We start from the raw sequence: 17,778 nt of genomic DNA on the forward strand, positions 1-17,778 counted from the left end.
GTAAGACCTATACTCTGTCAGTATAACCAGCAACAGATGACTTCAAAAGCAGTGCAAGAAGTACTACAGTTACATAATGTACTTGTAAAGTAAGAAATTTCTTGTTTGTGTGTCAGTCTTGTGCTTCGGGGCATAAGCCAAATATTTATCGGTCATTTGTTGTTATTTCTGCTAGAACTGTGATGTATTTTATCTATATAAATTGACACCTTAAGCTCTTGGCACTATTCATGCTTTCATAACATAGGAAAATCTATCAACTTATTCCATATTACTATATATAATTGCTTCCAGCTCTCACTTACTAAGATTTACTTTAAATTAAATAATTTTGCCAGGACTACTGAGGTTTCTCAAAGTATTTATGTAATTCCCAAAAGCCTTCCTCAAAACTGAACACAAGCAATTACTGCCGTACAAACAGTATTTCAAAAGTTTGTCCAACAGATTAATACAGCACTGTACATAAAACATACTTTCCCTTTGTCAGTTTTGAAGTTTTGTGTGTTTATTCAATGAGTCCTTTATGTTCTGGGGAAACACAGATCTCCAAATATCATTTCTTTTAAGCAGTTTTACTTCACATGTTTCTGCCCAAGAAGATAAAAATAACCATGGTGTTTGTTAAAGTGGCAACAAAAGTCAATCAAAAGCTATAGTGCTAAACACGTTTTATACCTGGTAATAAAACTGTATACCATGTTCTCCAGATTACACAGAAAGGTTGAAGTAGAAGTTATTTCTACTCCTTAATTCAGGTAAATAACTTTATGTGCCTCTCACATTCTACCTTAATGTGTGTCTGGGTCACTTTAAGTACATGTGAAATAAAAAGGTGAAGCAGAAGGTAGAATTCATCCCTAAGCATGTCTGTCTAAACGTTATAATATCTCGTACTTACTTCCCCCTCTTCTTAAAAAAAAAAGAAAACAAAAAACCCCTCAAAGTTAGGGTTTGGGGTTATTCAAGACAAGTGCATTCTCTTCCCAAGTGAAGTGAATAATAAAGAAGCTGGCGAACAGAAATAAGACATAAAACATATTAGAAGTAAAATTATCTTATGAAAATGAGCTTTGCTGCTTCCTTTTATTGAAATATACAGGGATTCACATATGTATTTTCTTCTATCTCATTAATTGCACATTTTCTGTATAAGAAAGTCTGAAGGCTAAAAAAAAATAATAAAATTCCCAACCCAAACCATAGGCTAATTCTCAGTTTCACCTGATAGACACCAGTGATCATCTGCTTGAAAAGTTATTATGAGTCAACTATCCTGTTTCTGAGCTTTGTGGAGAAACATGTTTTCATGTGGATCCCCCTGAAAGGACTTTTGACTTTGAGTCATTACAGGCACACCTCATTTTATTGAGCTTTGCTTTATTACGCTTCGCAGTTATTGCGTCTTTGACAAATTGAAGGTTTGTGGCAACCCTGCGTCGAGCAAGTCTATCGGCACCATTTTTCCAACAGCACGTGCTCACTTCGTGTCTCTGTGTCACATTTTGGTAATTCTTGCAATATTTCAAGCTTTTTCATTATTATTATATCTGTTATGGTGATCTGTGATCAGTGACCTTTGCTGTTACTATTGTAATTGTTTTGGGGCACCACAACCCGCACCCATATAAGATGGCGAACTTAATAAATGTTGTGTGTGTTCTGACTGCTCCACCGACCGGCCGTTCCCCTATCTCTCTCCCTCTCCTCGGGCCTCCCTATTCCCTGAGACACAACAATATTGAAATTAGGGCAATTAATAACCCTACAATGGCCTCTAAGTGTTCAAGTGAAAGGAAGAGTCACACGTCTCTCACTTTAAATCAAAAGCTAGAAATGATGAAGCTTAGTGAGGAAGGCATGTCGCAAGCCGAGACAGGCCGAAAGCTCAGCCTCTTGCGCCAAACCGTTAGCCAAGTTGTGAATGCAAAGGAAAAGCCCTTGAAGGAAATTCAAAGTGCTACTCCAGTGAACACACAAATGATAAGAAAGCAAAACAGCCTTCTTGCTGATATGGAGAAAGTTTTAGTGGTCTGGACAGAAGATCAAACCAGACACAACAGTCCCTTAAGCCAAAGCCTCATCCAGAGCAAGGCCCTAACTCTCCTCAATTCTGTGAAGGCTGAGAGAGGTGAGGAAGCTGCCGAAGAAAAGGTTGAAGCTAGCAGAGGTTGGTTCATGAGGTTTAAGGAAAGAAGCCATCTCCAGAACATAAAAGTGCAAGGTGAAGCAGCAAGTTATCCAGAAGATCTAGCTAAGAGAACTGATGAAGGTGGCTACACTAAACAACAGATTTTCAGTGTAGATGAAACAGCCTTCTATTGGAAGAAGATGCCATCTAGGACTTTCGTAGCTGGAGAGGAGAAGTCAATGCCTGGCTTCAAAGCTTCAAAGGACAGGCTGACTCTCTTGTTAGGGGCTAATGCAGCTGGTGACTTTAAGTTGAAGCCAATGCTCATTTACCATTCCAAAAATCTGAGGGCCCTTAAGAATTATGCTCAGTCTACTCTGCCTGTGCTCTATAAAGGGAACAACAAAGCCTGGATGACAGCACATCTGTTTACAACATGGTTTACTGAATATTTTAAGCCCACTGTTGAGACCTACCGCTCAGAAAAAAAAGATTCCTTTCAAAATATTACTGCTCTTTGACAATGCACCTGGTCACCCAAGAACTCTGATGGAGATGTACAATGAGATTAATGTTGTTTTCATGCCTGCTAACACAACATCCATTCTGCAGCCCATGGATCGAGGAGTAATTTTGACTTTCAAGTCTTACTATTTAAGAAATACATTTTGTAAGGCTATACCTGCCATAGATAGTGATTCCTCTGATGGATCCAGGCAAAGTAAATTGAAAGCCTTCTGGAAAGGATTCACCATTCTAGACGCCATGAAGAACATTTTGACCTCCTCCCATGAATCACGAATATCAACACTAACAGGAGTTTGGAAGAAGCTGATTCCAGCCCTCATGGATGAGTTTGAGGGGTTCAGGACTTCACTGGAGGAAGTAACTGCAGAGGTGGTGGAAATGGTGAGAGAATGGAATTAGAAGTGGAGCCTGAAGATGTGACTGAATTGCTGCAATCTCATGATAAAACTTGAATGGATGAGGAGTTACTTCTTATGGATGAGCAAAGAAAGGGGTTTCTTGAAATGGAATCTACTCCTGGTGAAGATAATGTGAACATTGTTGAAATGACAACAAAGGATTTAGAATATTTAGAAAGGACAAACTCAGTTGATAAAGCAGCAGCAGGGCTTGAGAGTATCGACTCCAGTTTTGAAAGAAGTTTTATTGTGGGTAAAATGCTATCAAACAGCATTGAAGGCTACAGAGAAGTCCTTTGCGAAAGGAAGAGTCAATCGATGCAGCAAACTTCATTGCTGTCTTATTTTAAGAAAATGCCTCAGCCACCCCAACCTTCAGCAACCACCACCCTGATCAGTCAGCAGCCATCAGCATCAAAGCAAGACCCTCCATCAGCAAAAAGATTATGACTTGCTGAAGGCTCAGATGATAGTTAGCATTTTTTTAGCAATAAAGTATTTTTTAATTAAGGTATGTACATTTTTTTTAGACATAATGCTATTGCACACTTAATAGACTACAGTAGAGTGTAAACATAACTTTTATATGCACTGGGAAACCAAAAAATTCGTGTACCTCACTTTATTGCAATATTCATTTTATTGCAGTGGTCTGGAACTGAACCCACAATATCTCCGAGGTATGCCTGTACTTTGTATCCATGAACTGCTATTAAGCAGCTTCATTTCATCTCCTGCAAGTAACACATACCAAAACACTTCCATTATCTCATTCTGACTTAATTCAACATAATACATACATTCAGCATAATGAATTGATTAGTTTCAGAAGTATACTATTCTTTCACCCTTATTATGGTTTCCAGACCAATTCCACCCCCAACATTTTCCTACTACTCCAAAACCAACTGTCACAAGTCACAAACTTCTCAGTTTGCCAAGAATGTTGTTTTACTCACATCATTCTCTTTCAGGGCTGTGGCTTACTCGCACACATTTATTTGGCATCCTGGCTTTCTGGTTCCCCTCCCCAAGTCTTCACACAACTAGGGGCATCTCCTTAGTTTGGTCTGTGGCCCCCAGTCCACTGAGTCACTGATTAAGGAAAAGGCTGCAGCAGTGCTCAGCAGCAGATCTGCATGACAGTCTCAAGCCACAGCTGAGACATAATACATGGATTTCATGGGGGAAGCTGGGATACCAGCAATTCAGCTCCCAAGGATAAAAAGCTTGTCTTGCACTGTATAAGCCTACTGCTCTGCTAGAATGGGTAGGGTTCATCTCACCCATCTCAAACTGTCTAGAATTTAGGCATACAAATCCAAACTCATTTTCCAGACTCAGTCTATAGCCAATGGAGAAAGAGAAGCACTCAATATATAGGAGATGGATCTCTTTCACCATTGGCTACAGACAGAAGACAGGCAGTTATCTTGTCATCTACAAAGTCTTCTGACAGAAATTATCCTTTTTCCTGCTGACCAAAGCTGTCTTTATGATTTGTTCAGAGGTACAGGCTTTCTTGCTCCTTTAATTAACAGAAGTCCAGAGTCAACTTGCCAGCATCAAACACTAACATATCATGATGCTCTAGAGAACTACAAACCTCAGCATGTCATTTTTCTCAAGCTGAACAACAAAAGTGACAGTTTTCTTGTATTTCAGGATCTCCCTTTGCTAAGCAGCAATGTCTAACAAGCTGCACAAAGGCATGGAGGGAAGAAGAGTCTATACACAATAAGGTCAATTCTACTAAAGCCTGTCTTTGATAACTATAAGAATTCTCTTGCATGTTGTTTATAGATATTTTTCTTTAATCAAAACTCACATGGAGTTCTCTGTAAAAACACATCTTGATACAACTCTGAAGGCTAAACAATGGGTTAAGTGACAACTTACAACATTTGAGAAAACCTTCATAGAGCTACATCAGTCAGTCGATCTTCAGAGCTGACACAAAGACTAACACTGTGCAATTGCACATTTTGTTCTTTGAATAATTTTCTCAAATTACAGTCAAGATTACTTCCAACTGGGGAAGAAAAAGTTTTGGCTGCCCCTTTTTAATAACGCAGGTGTGTTTGTAATTCAGCTTCAGTTTGAGCTTGGAGAAGGTCAAATACCTATAGATTCTGTGACATTGACTTCTCCATCTGTAAAACGGGAGTTGATAAACATGCCCCGGGAATAACCAGTATGGTATTAATAGACTGCAAAGATATGTATCCCAAATGTTAATGGCTAACCTGTGTGTATACAGATCTTCCATCACTGAAGACAGACCTGGCACAGAACAACCATTTCTTTAATATTTTGAAAGTTGAAATTGTGAGTGAATTGATATGATGCTTTTACCAAAGCATGGAGGTGGGTGGCAATTGATTAGCTGCCATAGTAAATTGTTACTAATCAACTGCTAGCTTTTGTTTTAGTTTCAGCTTCAAACCTTTCTCCTCCCCCACTGAATGAATACCACACTGCTTGCTTTCAAAATCTTTGTCATCTAGAACTGCAGCTTCAAATTGGCCCTCATACTTATTTTTCTTCTCCTTGAGCTCTTAATTTATCATCCTTGACAATGCTTGACTATGCACTAGAGGCCTTTCATGTAGTAAAATAGTTTCCAACAGACAAAATTATCTTAGACATTAAAGGCTATTGAACTCTCTTCAAAGATTCAGACATGAAACATAACGGTTGTTGACAGAGCGTACAATCCGAAATGAAACAGCTGACTGCCTTGCATAGCAGCTTCCCTGAGCACTAATAGAGCTATTTTGCCTAGTCTATGCAGACTGAGAACATAGCTTAGTTACTTGTATCCCATCAATTCAAATTAAAGTGAAAAGGCTAAGTGAGCACATCCTTTGGCACAACATCCATTTATCAGTCTGTGGCATTTTAAGGACAGACAAGCCCAGCTATTCCATCAGTTAATGGTTTTTCACCACTTGTCCTTTATTGATGCCACCAGCTTAATTTTACTCTCCATTTCTCTTACACATATGGAATTGGACAGCTGTGTATGGCAGGGAGCAAGGCACGTGGCATTGGCACAGCATACACAAATCATCCATACTAGAAACAAATACAGCTTGGTAAGAGAATCACAGTGCTAGGAAGCCTGGTTTAAAAAAAAAAAAAAGTTTCTACATTGTTGAACTTAAAAAAAGAAAAAAGTCCTGAAGCTAAAGATAGAGCTAGTACCCACCACAGAAATCAAGTCATGGCAGCATTTTAGTCAAGCAAACACATTTGTAGCTTTTCAGGTGATGAAATGTGCTGATATGCAAACTCCCACCTATCAGAGTGCTCATTCATGTGAATTTGGATAGGTCAGTCCTGAGAGGGGTCAAAGCACATCTCACTCACTGATGAATACATGTGTGTTCTTCCTTGCAAATCACATCCTTGTTCATGCCCTGGTCCATCACCTTTTGAGAGTGAACAAATATGAGTAGATATTCAAATTCCTTAAGGCTTCAAGATATAAATAATGTCCAAAAACACTGGCCTGCAAGACTAAGACCCAAAGAACCTATTATGATTAACAGATACCCCATTCTATATCATCAAACCCTTATTGATAATGATAATCCTTATTGTTCTTTATAATCAAATCCTTATTGATAATAAGGATTATTATTATCAATAAGGATTATGATAAAAACAGTAAGAATTATTATTTGCCATGGGAAAGGCAAACAGCAGACACCACTCTTCCCATATTTTCAGAGTAGTGAGTTGCCATAACAGATGCCCAGTTGAAAAGAAGCTATTGTTTAATGCAAGTGAACTGTAGATGTACTAGTTGTGTGCTCAGGACCTCAGCATTTCCCCAGTGAACGCTACACCAAGGCCTCCACAATCATCATGCCCGCCTAGCCCTGGCATTTGCCACAGTTAAAGTGGAAGTTTCCATATAAAATGTCAGCCTAAGCTACCCGTCATGCCTTTCCATAGCTGCATTTTCCTTGTAACTAAACAAAATACACCTTTACCGCCCTGCAGAAAGGAAGGAAAAAAAAAAAAAAAGGCAGGTGGGGACTAGAAGCTTAATTCTTTATCTCCTTCTGTCTTCCAAAAACATACCCATGCCTCTTGCTTTCAGTCTCAACTGTTCATCTCATTTTTATCTGACCATTTTCTAAGCAGAAGGACAGAATGAAAAAGCCTGAAAAAATTGGAGCTTTTTCTGGCATCATCATTTCCACCTAAAAGGCTTTGGCAGGGCTTTCAGGGCACTTATGTGGTGGTATCATAAAAGGCTAGACCAAAGCAAGAGCCTCAGGAGCTTTAAACTCAGTGCAGACTGTCTTGATGAGGTTATTTGCTGTGCAGAACCACCTTTTCTCCCCACTGCCTCAGGTCTCAATGTCCTGCCCCCTATCTGCCTCTATATGCTACATTGCAGAGACTGCTGTTTGCATGTTGCATAGCACAGCAGAGCTTCAGAGCTTTTGTGTCTAAGGGCTTGGTGCCCACATGCATGATCTGCGTATGAGAGTGCACTTACACATTCACTGCTTCAAGGCAAAAGCACAGAGCCCATACCAGAAACTATTAATGAGAGGGAGCTACAGCCTCTTCAGCTCCGTTTCAGATGTTATCACAAGGCTCTGCCTAAAAATGCTACCATAGTTCAAGTAACAGCTCAAGGTTTTGTTACCTTCTGCGTCTGCTGTGTGAAAATTCAGTAGGGAAAAGCATCCTCACCAGCCCTTAGGTCTCCACACAGCCTAACCTCAAAGTGTTTGTGAACTTTGCTTCAGCGCTGTTATGTTAGCTAGCTCTGCCAATCCATATCTCTCAGCAAAACTGCTTGAGCCAGTTCTATGGACAAAACTCATAGCTGGGATTTAAATGCTGCATTTTTCACAAGCAGGACTTACTCCATAGCTTTTCAGGTGAGCAGTCTGATCTCAGCAGGTTCAACACCTTCAATATTCAAACTGATACATCATGTAAGGTAAAAAGAAGCTAATGAAGACCACTGGGGAAATTAGTTTGGTCAAACATTTGCCAAACTGGGGAAGCCATCTGGAAGTTCTCTAAGAATCAGTACTTGAGGATCAAGAGTTTAACACAGGAAACAGAAGTTGATCACATATCTGAATGAATGTGGTGCCTAGTAAAGGTCACATAAGCTACACTTGGCTACTACAGCAAAGTTTCCAGTGTCCTTTATTACCTGGAAAGCACAGGCTAAAATCATGATACTACACACTTTGTATTCAATATTATCAGAACATACCAAAACTCTGTTCTTCCTGCCTTGTAACAGACCAGAATTAAACTTCTCTGATCTTGACCTTCAGACACAGGAATCTCCCAATATCCATGTCAGCCAGGCATCTTCCTACCTTTTGCCTGTTCAGACTTTTAATGGATTTCTTTTAATAAGCAAACTGGATTCTTTGCCCAAGTCAAAAGGAGGGGAGAGCCAGCTTCAGATCTTCTGAGATCCTGGCAGAGCCACCCTCCTTTTACTCACCCTGTTTTTACTGTCATGGCCATATAACAATCCAAGCAAGACAAAACATGCCTGTAAGTTTTAATGGACAGTCTGGACCCCTCATTGGATAGCTTAGGATCTTGTGCAGCTTCAAAATGTCTTGACCCTCAGTCTTGCAAGCAACAAGCAGGGCTGTCAGTGTTTCTTCTCCAGAACCACTAGTGGGAGGCAGCTCTAAGGGCTGCACTACACTCGCACATTTACACTGAACTGATTACACTGCTCATCTATTCAAGGGACCAAATTCAACAGACCAAATTCCCAAACTTATTTCAGGCTGATCGCTTCTCAGACTTTTCTCCAGAGCCACAAAAGCTAGTAATATTTTTAAGAACAGAAGATTTGGATTCTGATTTCCTTCTGCTACTTGGGGTTGAAGGGACTCTAAGTATAACTATGATTCCCATGCTTTAAATTGGTTATAGAAGTTAGATTTTTTTCAGTGATTCCTCATGATACACTGCATTTTCTGTGCAGTCCTCCTCCCGAGGCTTTTAGAGGACTGCCAAACACCACACTAAGTCTCAGAAGGCACCTTGCATTTGTAATGAGTCCCAAGGGAGGAAGTGTGATTCATTCTGTGCAACACTAAGCAAGCGCCATTAGCCACAGCCTTTATCTCGAAGGACACAATGTAGTTACAAGCGCTCCAGCTCATAAGTAAAGCTCTGTAGAGAGCTATTTTTGGAGTTCATTTTCTTCACTCCAAAGAGCAAAATACAGTTTCAGAAAGATTTCCTGTCCTTTTGGAGGTCCTGGTTTCATTTTGATTGATGGACACTTGTGCATGGGTAAATCTCAAAATAGAAGGACTTGAACAGGAACACTGTCCTTTGTTTCTTTAGATTGGTAGCTCTTACCAGACACAGAAACAGCTTGTCCCAGTGACACAGCTTCGCCTGTGCAGAGGTGAGGGTCTGGAAAGAGCATGTTTGCTCTGATGAGCATTCGATCTTATTTTTTTTAGACAGACAAATAAACAAATGCCAGTTCTCTTTAAGTAATCTACATTACCAGTCTCTGCTATGACCAGCTTCCCAAATAAAGATCTGCCTTCCCTCATTCCCAGCCAAGACGAGGGAACTTTCACCTTCATTGGCTAAATACAGGTTTAAATTAGCAATATTAACTGAAAACAAACATTTGTTGACCAAGGGGCAACTAAAACTCAACACCCTCTTATGAGAGGTCACAGAGAAAGAGTGATATTAATGACATGAAGTCTGATCATTTTATGCTTCCATCTGTAGAGGTCATTCCCCTTCTTCCCCTCATGAAGGAGGGAGATCATCCCTTTTCTAATAGGGCACCTGATTCTCATCCTGAGGAATCCCTCCCCTCTAGGTTTGGGGGAGGGTGTTTTTGTTTGTTTGAAGAAACATCTCTTCTGCCACAACCTTCCCTGTATTTCACAGGCTATTTCAAGCCTGCTCACTGGAAAGAAAAACTTTAATCTGCTCTTCTAATTCATGTACTTTCTGATTTGCATTTTAACATAAACCCCCACCACATCTATAAAAACAGGCAAAGATAAAACATGATGGACTAGATTAACAAGATGAACCCAATGCTATTTTAGCAGCTTCTTTGTATAAGTAGCGGGTATGAAATATTCACTTTTATTTTTTTCTTCTCTATTAGATGGTACCCCTGTCTCCTTTTTAGATCTTAAAAAAAAAATCTAGGAATTGAGAAAAACTGCTTTTTTTTTCTTCTTCTTCTCTCTGCTTGCTATAGGGCACTGCATGCATCATCTAACCACTTCCAGTCACAAGTTCAGTTCCTTGCAGACTCTGCTGTCCACACAGGGTTTAGTTTGGGGCTTCTCATCTCACCTTGACATCGCAACAAAGAAATCCAGCTGTTTTCATCCTCTGCTTTCAGATTCTCTTACTCTAAGAATAGCACTGCAAGGAAATATTTTGAAATTTAAAGTATGCTAATTGTTTTCAACTGGCCTTAATCATACATGGTATGCCTAGAGTACAGATTAAATTGTAACAATATAGTTTTAAGAAGATTTTATCCTAAATAAAAGACTAAGTCACTCCTTTTATTTCAGAAAAACTATAAAGTAGTTAATATTTTCTGAAATTCACTGCTTTCAGAACTGAAGATTCTTTCTAGCTTGTGATTCATTTCATTATAGATAGCACACAGTTTCTTGCAGAAAGCAGACCATATTCAGAACCAAAATCTCCTTCCTCCACACCTCCAGCTCTTATAAGAGACAGCTTTTATACTTAGTTGAAGGACATGAGCATCATCACTCCTTCAGTTAAGTGCTCCCTGGGCCCATTTATCTCCATCTAATAATCCAATTTGCCTGGATGCCCTTGTCTCCAGTGGGAGTGCAATTCACAGAGCAACTGCAGAAGCTACTTCTTAAGGGACTCATCATATTACACAGAGACAGACACTTTAAAATACAGAACATATTCTGCCAAAGTGAAGTTTACATATGCAGTTTGCTTCAGTGACACTGCAGTACTGTAGGTTGCCTTTTATTTCAGAAGTCCCATTTAAAGAGCAAACAACACAAAAACAGTTAAATTTTTAATCAAGCCATGCTCCGCACACCTTCAGTTTTCCATATTAGTGATTCATCAATTAATTTTTACAGAATACAAGGACTACTGAATCTGGCTGTAAGTAATAATTTTGGTTTTGAACCTCATTCTACACCAAATTAAAAAAATAAGAGTAATAGAAAAAAGAAAAAAAAATACTACAAATGCACTACTGTTTTTTTCTGCTTACTTCAATTCATCTGGTAACAGGGGTTTCACATCCAGATAACATAGAAACCTATCACAACAGTCACCTTCACATAACACTTCTCTTCATTCACGGAAAGGATACAGTAATAACCTGACTTACTGGCACAAAAAAAGTTGTATCTGTTCAATTCACTGTGTTTGGCACCTCACAAACCAGCTCACACTACAGTAACACTTCTGCAGGAAAAGTTAACATAATTAAACATTTCACAGCCGGAAAAGAAATTAAATTTGTTTTTTAGCAATACCTCCAGGGATAAGTAACTCTCTTTCAAAGTATACACTGTGATTTCAGTGGGTGTCCTTTTAACCCCTAGACAGAAATGCTTTTTAGTTACATCCAGAAATCCTAAAGAGAAGTAAAGCTCTTTGATACAAACATTAAAAACCTAAATTGAATGCATAGGAGCCTGAAACATAATTCCTGGGACTTCAGAACTGCAAATCCATTCCTTAAAAAACACTATATTGACTTTCATGGTAGCAGTCAGTACATCTTAACTGCAAGCCTTTCCTGAGTGAACTGGCTGTCCTCTGCCTCCCAGCAGCTCCTGCAAGGACCAGGCACGCTCAGGAAACAGGCAGCTTCATACCTTCTCACTCCTACACAACTCACTTTCAGCAGCCACCACACTGCTCCTAATAAACAACTACTCCATCAACATCCAGCAATAAAATAAGCTTGACAACAGTCAAGAAACCAGGAAGCATTAATAGCTGTTTTGCTGCTCTCCCAGCAGCTCCTGCCAATGCTGAGCCACTCTAGAGACATTGTCTCAGACTGAGAGTTTCCACAGCAGAGAAGCAAAGTACACTTCAGGCTACACACATTAACCTAAGTGTTATTTATCCCACCTTATCTTTCCTAAGGCAAGACCTAAACCTTTCACTACAGTTTCTTCATGCAATCTAGCAACCAAATCCACACAGCTGTAGCTCAAACTCTGGCTTTTCAGCAGCAAAGCCTTCTCCAGCTGCAGCTTGTCTGGGGACCCAGCTGTACCTGATCCTCCCAAATTGCCCTGGAAGGTAGGGGGAATCTAAATGATTCTGCCTGGATTTAGTATCACCGCCACAACTACGGCACAGTGTTGTTCAATTCAGTGCAGGCTTTTATCTGAAGTGTTATGGAAGATCAGGGTGAAATATCAGGGTGATATCCAGGATATCAGGAGATGGTGATCACTCCTTGTGTTTACACAAATTCCTTTGATATTCCACCTAAGCCTTCCAAACCAATACCTGAAGTATTGATTTTCCTCCTTGCATCGAAAGATTTTCTATTCACTTAGAGGACCAGTGTTGCCATGGTATCCAAGCACTTTAAAGCCAACCCTATATTTATGTCACGATTTTCAGGAGAGATAGGGAAGTGCTTTTGTCCCCTTTTACCAACAGCCAAACCCACAGAGATAGTCAGGTGCTCAATGGCTCTGGGGGTGTTAAGGCACTTGTGCAGGAGGGAGGCACTCAAGAGTCTTCAAGGATCTGGTCAAAACAATGTCTACTGGGTTGCATGTAGGAAGGAACTGGAAGTGGCAAAATTACCCTTCCATATATGTTATGTGTGGGAGCTAAATACAGAGAAACTTAGTATGAAATGTTGACTAACAATGACACTGGTTGAAAATCTGCTCCTCCAAGTAATCCCTGTGCATTTTTTCCTTCTCTTTTTCAAGGCCTTAGCAAGAAAAGAGAGAAGCAGTACGTTTAGCTGATTGTGAGAACACAGAAGCTTTCTTCCACCTCACATCTTTATTGACAAGATAACTGCAAACCCTTTTCTAAAATTTGGTTTTGCCATACCCAGCACTTGTCAGTCTGTCTCAGACAGGCAGTGCTGCTTCAGCCCTCAAAAGCCGCATGCCCAGCAATGCCTGCTCCTTCCCTCCAACACTGCTTCTCCCCTTGCCAGCCGAGCTTGGCCCCACAGCTCCTCAGAGCAGAGCAGGGACCTGCTCCGGCATTTCTGAACAGCAATGAGTGTAGACATAAGCCTCAGCCCTGCCGTGAGGTCTGAAGAGCAGTGACTCACCAGAGTGTAGGAATCACTCCTGCCGAATAACAGAGTAACATTTCTACCAAAGTGAGCCACTTGACAGAAATTTCATTAGGGAGAAAGGTCACCTCTCTAATAACTTTTATAAATCCAACAGGACTACAGACAAATTTATTTCTGCTTCTGAGAAATGACATTATATCTTTACTTGAATGTCACGGCTTCATGCGCTGTGCTGTCACGTGAACACTGGAAGATGAGAGCAGAAAAATTACTTTCCTCCCAAGGCTGTGATTTTCCCCCTATTGTAATAGTTAACATCTTGTTTTTTTCTTAACTTTGCCTTGTGGGCTCCTATTGCTCAAGATTAGTCACAGAACTGTGGTGCTTTTATTCTGGAGAACTGGGTGGGAGGAATAATCTCAGGGAAATTTAAATAGGTAAATATAGTTGGAAGAGGAGGGGAAAAGAGGTGGTTGCTTGTGTGTGTTTTCCCAATAGTTGCTCCTGCTGCCTTTGTGCCCATAAAATTTGCCATTTCTGGAGAATAGCAAGCTTTATAGAGAGGGAAAAAACAGATTTCCTGTTAACAGCACATTGTACCCAAAACGTATGCAGACAAAACTGTCAGTTCCTCTTCCTGTGTATTTGGAGAGCATCTTAAAAGTAAAGGTGACAGATTGTTTGCCTTAGTAGTTTATGTAGGCATTAAGTATTAGCATTTATGTTTCTATTATTAGGTGTATAGAAAGCTGGATAGCTGGAGTGGGTGTATATAGATGTGCTCACTTACAGCCCTGGAAGCCCGTCACTCAGTACCTGCACTCCCCGAGTCAGGAATTACCATGGCAGTATCAGAAGAGGCTTAGGGTAAATAGCAGCATTTCTTTTATCCCTTTTTAACATCCATTCTCAACACATCCCTTCTCAACATATTTAAAGCTCCGTCCTAATTAGGAGATGTTACCATGTCATTGATCCTATTAATGTCAAAACCATTGCTGTTAAGTGAGTATTAGCCCCACTTTACATACAAGAGAAACTGAGTCAGCAAACTCGGACAATGCAGCCAGAGTCAACTGCAATCAATTACAGATATGGAAATCAAACACTGATATACTGAGCCTCTGTCCCTCCTTCCTGGTGGGTCTGTTTTGACCTAAGCAGTTAGAAAAACAAGTCATCTTTATCTGATTTAGCTGCACCTGCAGGGAGAACATCCCGTGAGGCCAGGTCAAACGTGGAAAGGAAGGGCCTGCCACCTCCTGTTGCTGCTAGCAGCAGATTTTCCTCATGCCCTTGCTAAGGTGTATGTGTGTGTGTGGGGGTAACTACGCAGTTGAGGCATGTTGCAAAGCGACACTACAGGCGAATTTACTGAAGACCAAAGCGTCTTCCTGCAGTTCACCCTCATTATTTTTTATTTAAAGCCCATCATGTTTTGTTAGCTTAATAGTCCTCAAGTTTTAGCTTTAATTGAGCAGACTGAACTTTATATTGACTTTCTGTCTATTGTATTTTCTTTCCATTGTCATAATAAATGGGGTAAGCTTGGTTTCCACACTCACATACGCGACTTACCCTCTTCATCACTCACACACCTACATATCACACTTTCGGAAGGCCATTAGATGTTACCTTACAGTTAAAAAGAAATTACTGAGCAATTTTCCATAGTGAGGTGGGTCATGGTCCTAAAACCTTCATGAAGGCAGATAAATGTCATTTACGTGAGCTCTACAGGTGGGGAAACCTGAAGCACCAGGGAGGCAATGTTTAAGGTGTTTCTGGTCCACCTATGGTGCTTTCCCTAGCACAGCTGCTTGGCTTGGAGGTGGTGTGATATTTAAAACACTTTATCACAAAAATGCCTTCTTTTGTTTTTTAAGCCCAGATAGTTTTCCAATCCAAGTTACAGCCAGCCCTTTGAAGAGTTGTAGGCAATGTATGAGTGGGCATACCTTAACTCATGGGTGCTTTCGAACTATAAGGAGGCTGCAGCCTGAAGTGAGGAGTTGTTCTTCATTTGCGGAGGGAACCATCCCCCGAGCATCAGAGACCCCAATACCTAACAGGGGAGATAATCACAATACCCCACTTGAAAAAAAACCCAACACATGTTTACACCATACCCTCCAATACACGTTCAAAGCTCTTGTACTTCTCTTCCTCGCTTTGTGAAATGAAGTTCGTGTTTACTTCATATTTTCAGCTCCCCCCATATCATGCAGTCTCAGTGCTTTCCATTACCTGTAGTTTATTGATCGATGAATATGAGCATAATTCTAACCACTAGAAAGTATGCAGCTCTTGATGTTTGTTGAGTGCATCCCTACTGTTGACAATTTGAGCATATTTAGAATGTATATTAAGGATTTTAGTAGTAACAATGCAGAAGGTTATAAAAGAAATTAATTAGGCTTGTGGGAAACCTGCATAAGTGTATTTGAGGTAATAGAAGTAAGCTTACAATGGCTTGTCTTTAATATAAGAAAAGCTATAACCTCTTCTGATAAGTTTGTTACTAAATTAGCCTTGTAGTGTATTAGTTTATTCTTAGCTTAAGATATTTGTAGATTTGGTAATAAGGATGTTATAGTAGAGAGACATTAGTAAGCTGGAGCATGTTTCAAGGTGTTTGCAAAGTTAGTGTTTCTAAGCTTGTAGTATAGGAATATTGAAGGATAAGGTTAACTCACTGAATAAAGTGTACTTTGGAGCATGTACCTGCCAGACATAAACAGCTATATTAACTTGATGGTTTAAGGTAATAAAAGGCTATGCTGTGGGCTTAGGGGGGGAGCTGTTGCCAAAGGTAAGATTCTGGGTATCTGTCTTTTTTGTTGTTGTTGTTCCCACACCAAACAGGTCCTGAGGGTGCAGCCAAAGGTTACAGATTTTCTTTCTCACAGCGCTTAGCTGTTGTTAATATGGCTTGTTAAATTTGCTGTGTATTTACCATGCAAGTATGCAGTATTTTCTATAATAACTTCAGTGAGGCTGTTAGAATGCCAAAACCTAATGAAAGCACATTTAGTTAGGGAATGTAGCTTTAATGAAAGAACATTTACTTGGGACATGGCTGTTCTCTGGGGACATGGGATGTGCCATGTTACAACAGTCCCAGAAGCTGTTTGGATAATGAAGGAAAGGGTCTGCAGAAAGCAGCCAGGTTCATGTGATCTCCCTATGTAGCCTCTCCTTTTGCCACTGCCAGAGGCAGAGCACCTGGCTAGATGGACACTGCTCTGCCCAGTAGACCCTTCTTCTGCTTACAAAGTAGTTGTGCTAGGCTGCTTCAACCGCTCCCTTGAAAATCCCCCGCTTCAGTCTAGGAGCAGAATTTGCCCTGGTCTCCTCTGTTGGCTGCAAGCTCAGGGGAGGAAATCTGACAGGGAAGAGAGCCAGGTGGTGCTCTGCTGTGGCAGTCAAGGTTGCAGAAAAACAGTGACATACCCCATGAATGCAGTTACCATGTGGCACATAAAAATAGTGTTTCCAGAGAAGGACATAGTGAACAACAATCCTTTAGCCAAATGGAGGCAAGAGACCCAGGTCACCAAGGGCAAACCAGCACCTGCTTTGTGTTCCCCACACAGATGGTGTGAAGCAGAGGAACAATCTGGGAACCTCTCAGACCCCTTAACTCAACTTAACTTAACTCAGACCCCTTAACCCCTTAACAGTTCTTCCTCTCATCTGGTTACTAACAACATGTGCTGCTTTGACTGCTGTGGCTGTGACTTTCTAGTTTCTATTAAAGAATGATGGCTGCTTTTCATGTTCGTGTTCTCCAAGGAGAAATTTCCAATGGCAATCATTTGCCTTGTTCTTATCTGTCCAGCGAATTTCAGGGATTTTTTTTCTCCAGCAGCTTATGTGCTCTTAGTAAGAAAGACTGCAATCTCCCTATTATTCTCTTCAAGGTGTGCCTAATGTAACAAACAGGGGGAACTTATGTGTTATACCTTGCATTGAGCCAACCTCCCACTACAGCTGAAAAGTGAGTTCCTATCCCCAAATGCTCGTTTCCCCATGTACCATCTCAAGCGGTCATGTGATCCCATGCTGAGATAATTCACCTCACAAAGTAACAGAAAAATAACCCTAAACAGGTAGTAAGGTGGAACAACTTAAAAAAGTGTTTGACGAGCACAGTGGAGGGGCCAAGATGCCCCGGCAGATGCAAGAGGAGGTACAAGTGGGGCAGGACCCTTTGGGCAGCAGCTGCTATAAATCAGCTCAGTCCCAACCACATCACGTCACCTTTATATCACTTCCCACTTCCTACACTCCACTATGCTTCAGCCAAGCTTGAATGAAGCAGGTAAGTATTATTCCTTCTCCAGGGAGGACAGTGCTTATCCTGACCTGGGGGAATCATCCCTTCAGTTTACACAGTGGTAGTAACTTTTGAAGCCACATCA

This window comes from Apteryx mantelli, chromosome 1, assembly GCF_036417845.1.
Source record: "Apteryx mantelli isolate bAptMan1 chromosome 1, bAptMan1.hap1, whole genome shotgun sequence".
NCBI classification, from domain to species: domain Eukaryota; kingdom Metazoa; phylum Chordata; class Aves; order Apterygiformes; family Apterygidae; genus Apteryx; species Apteryx mantelli.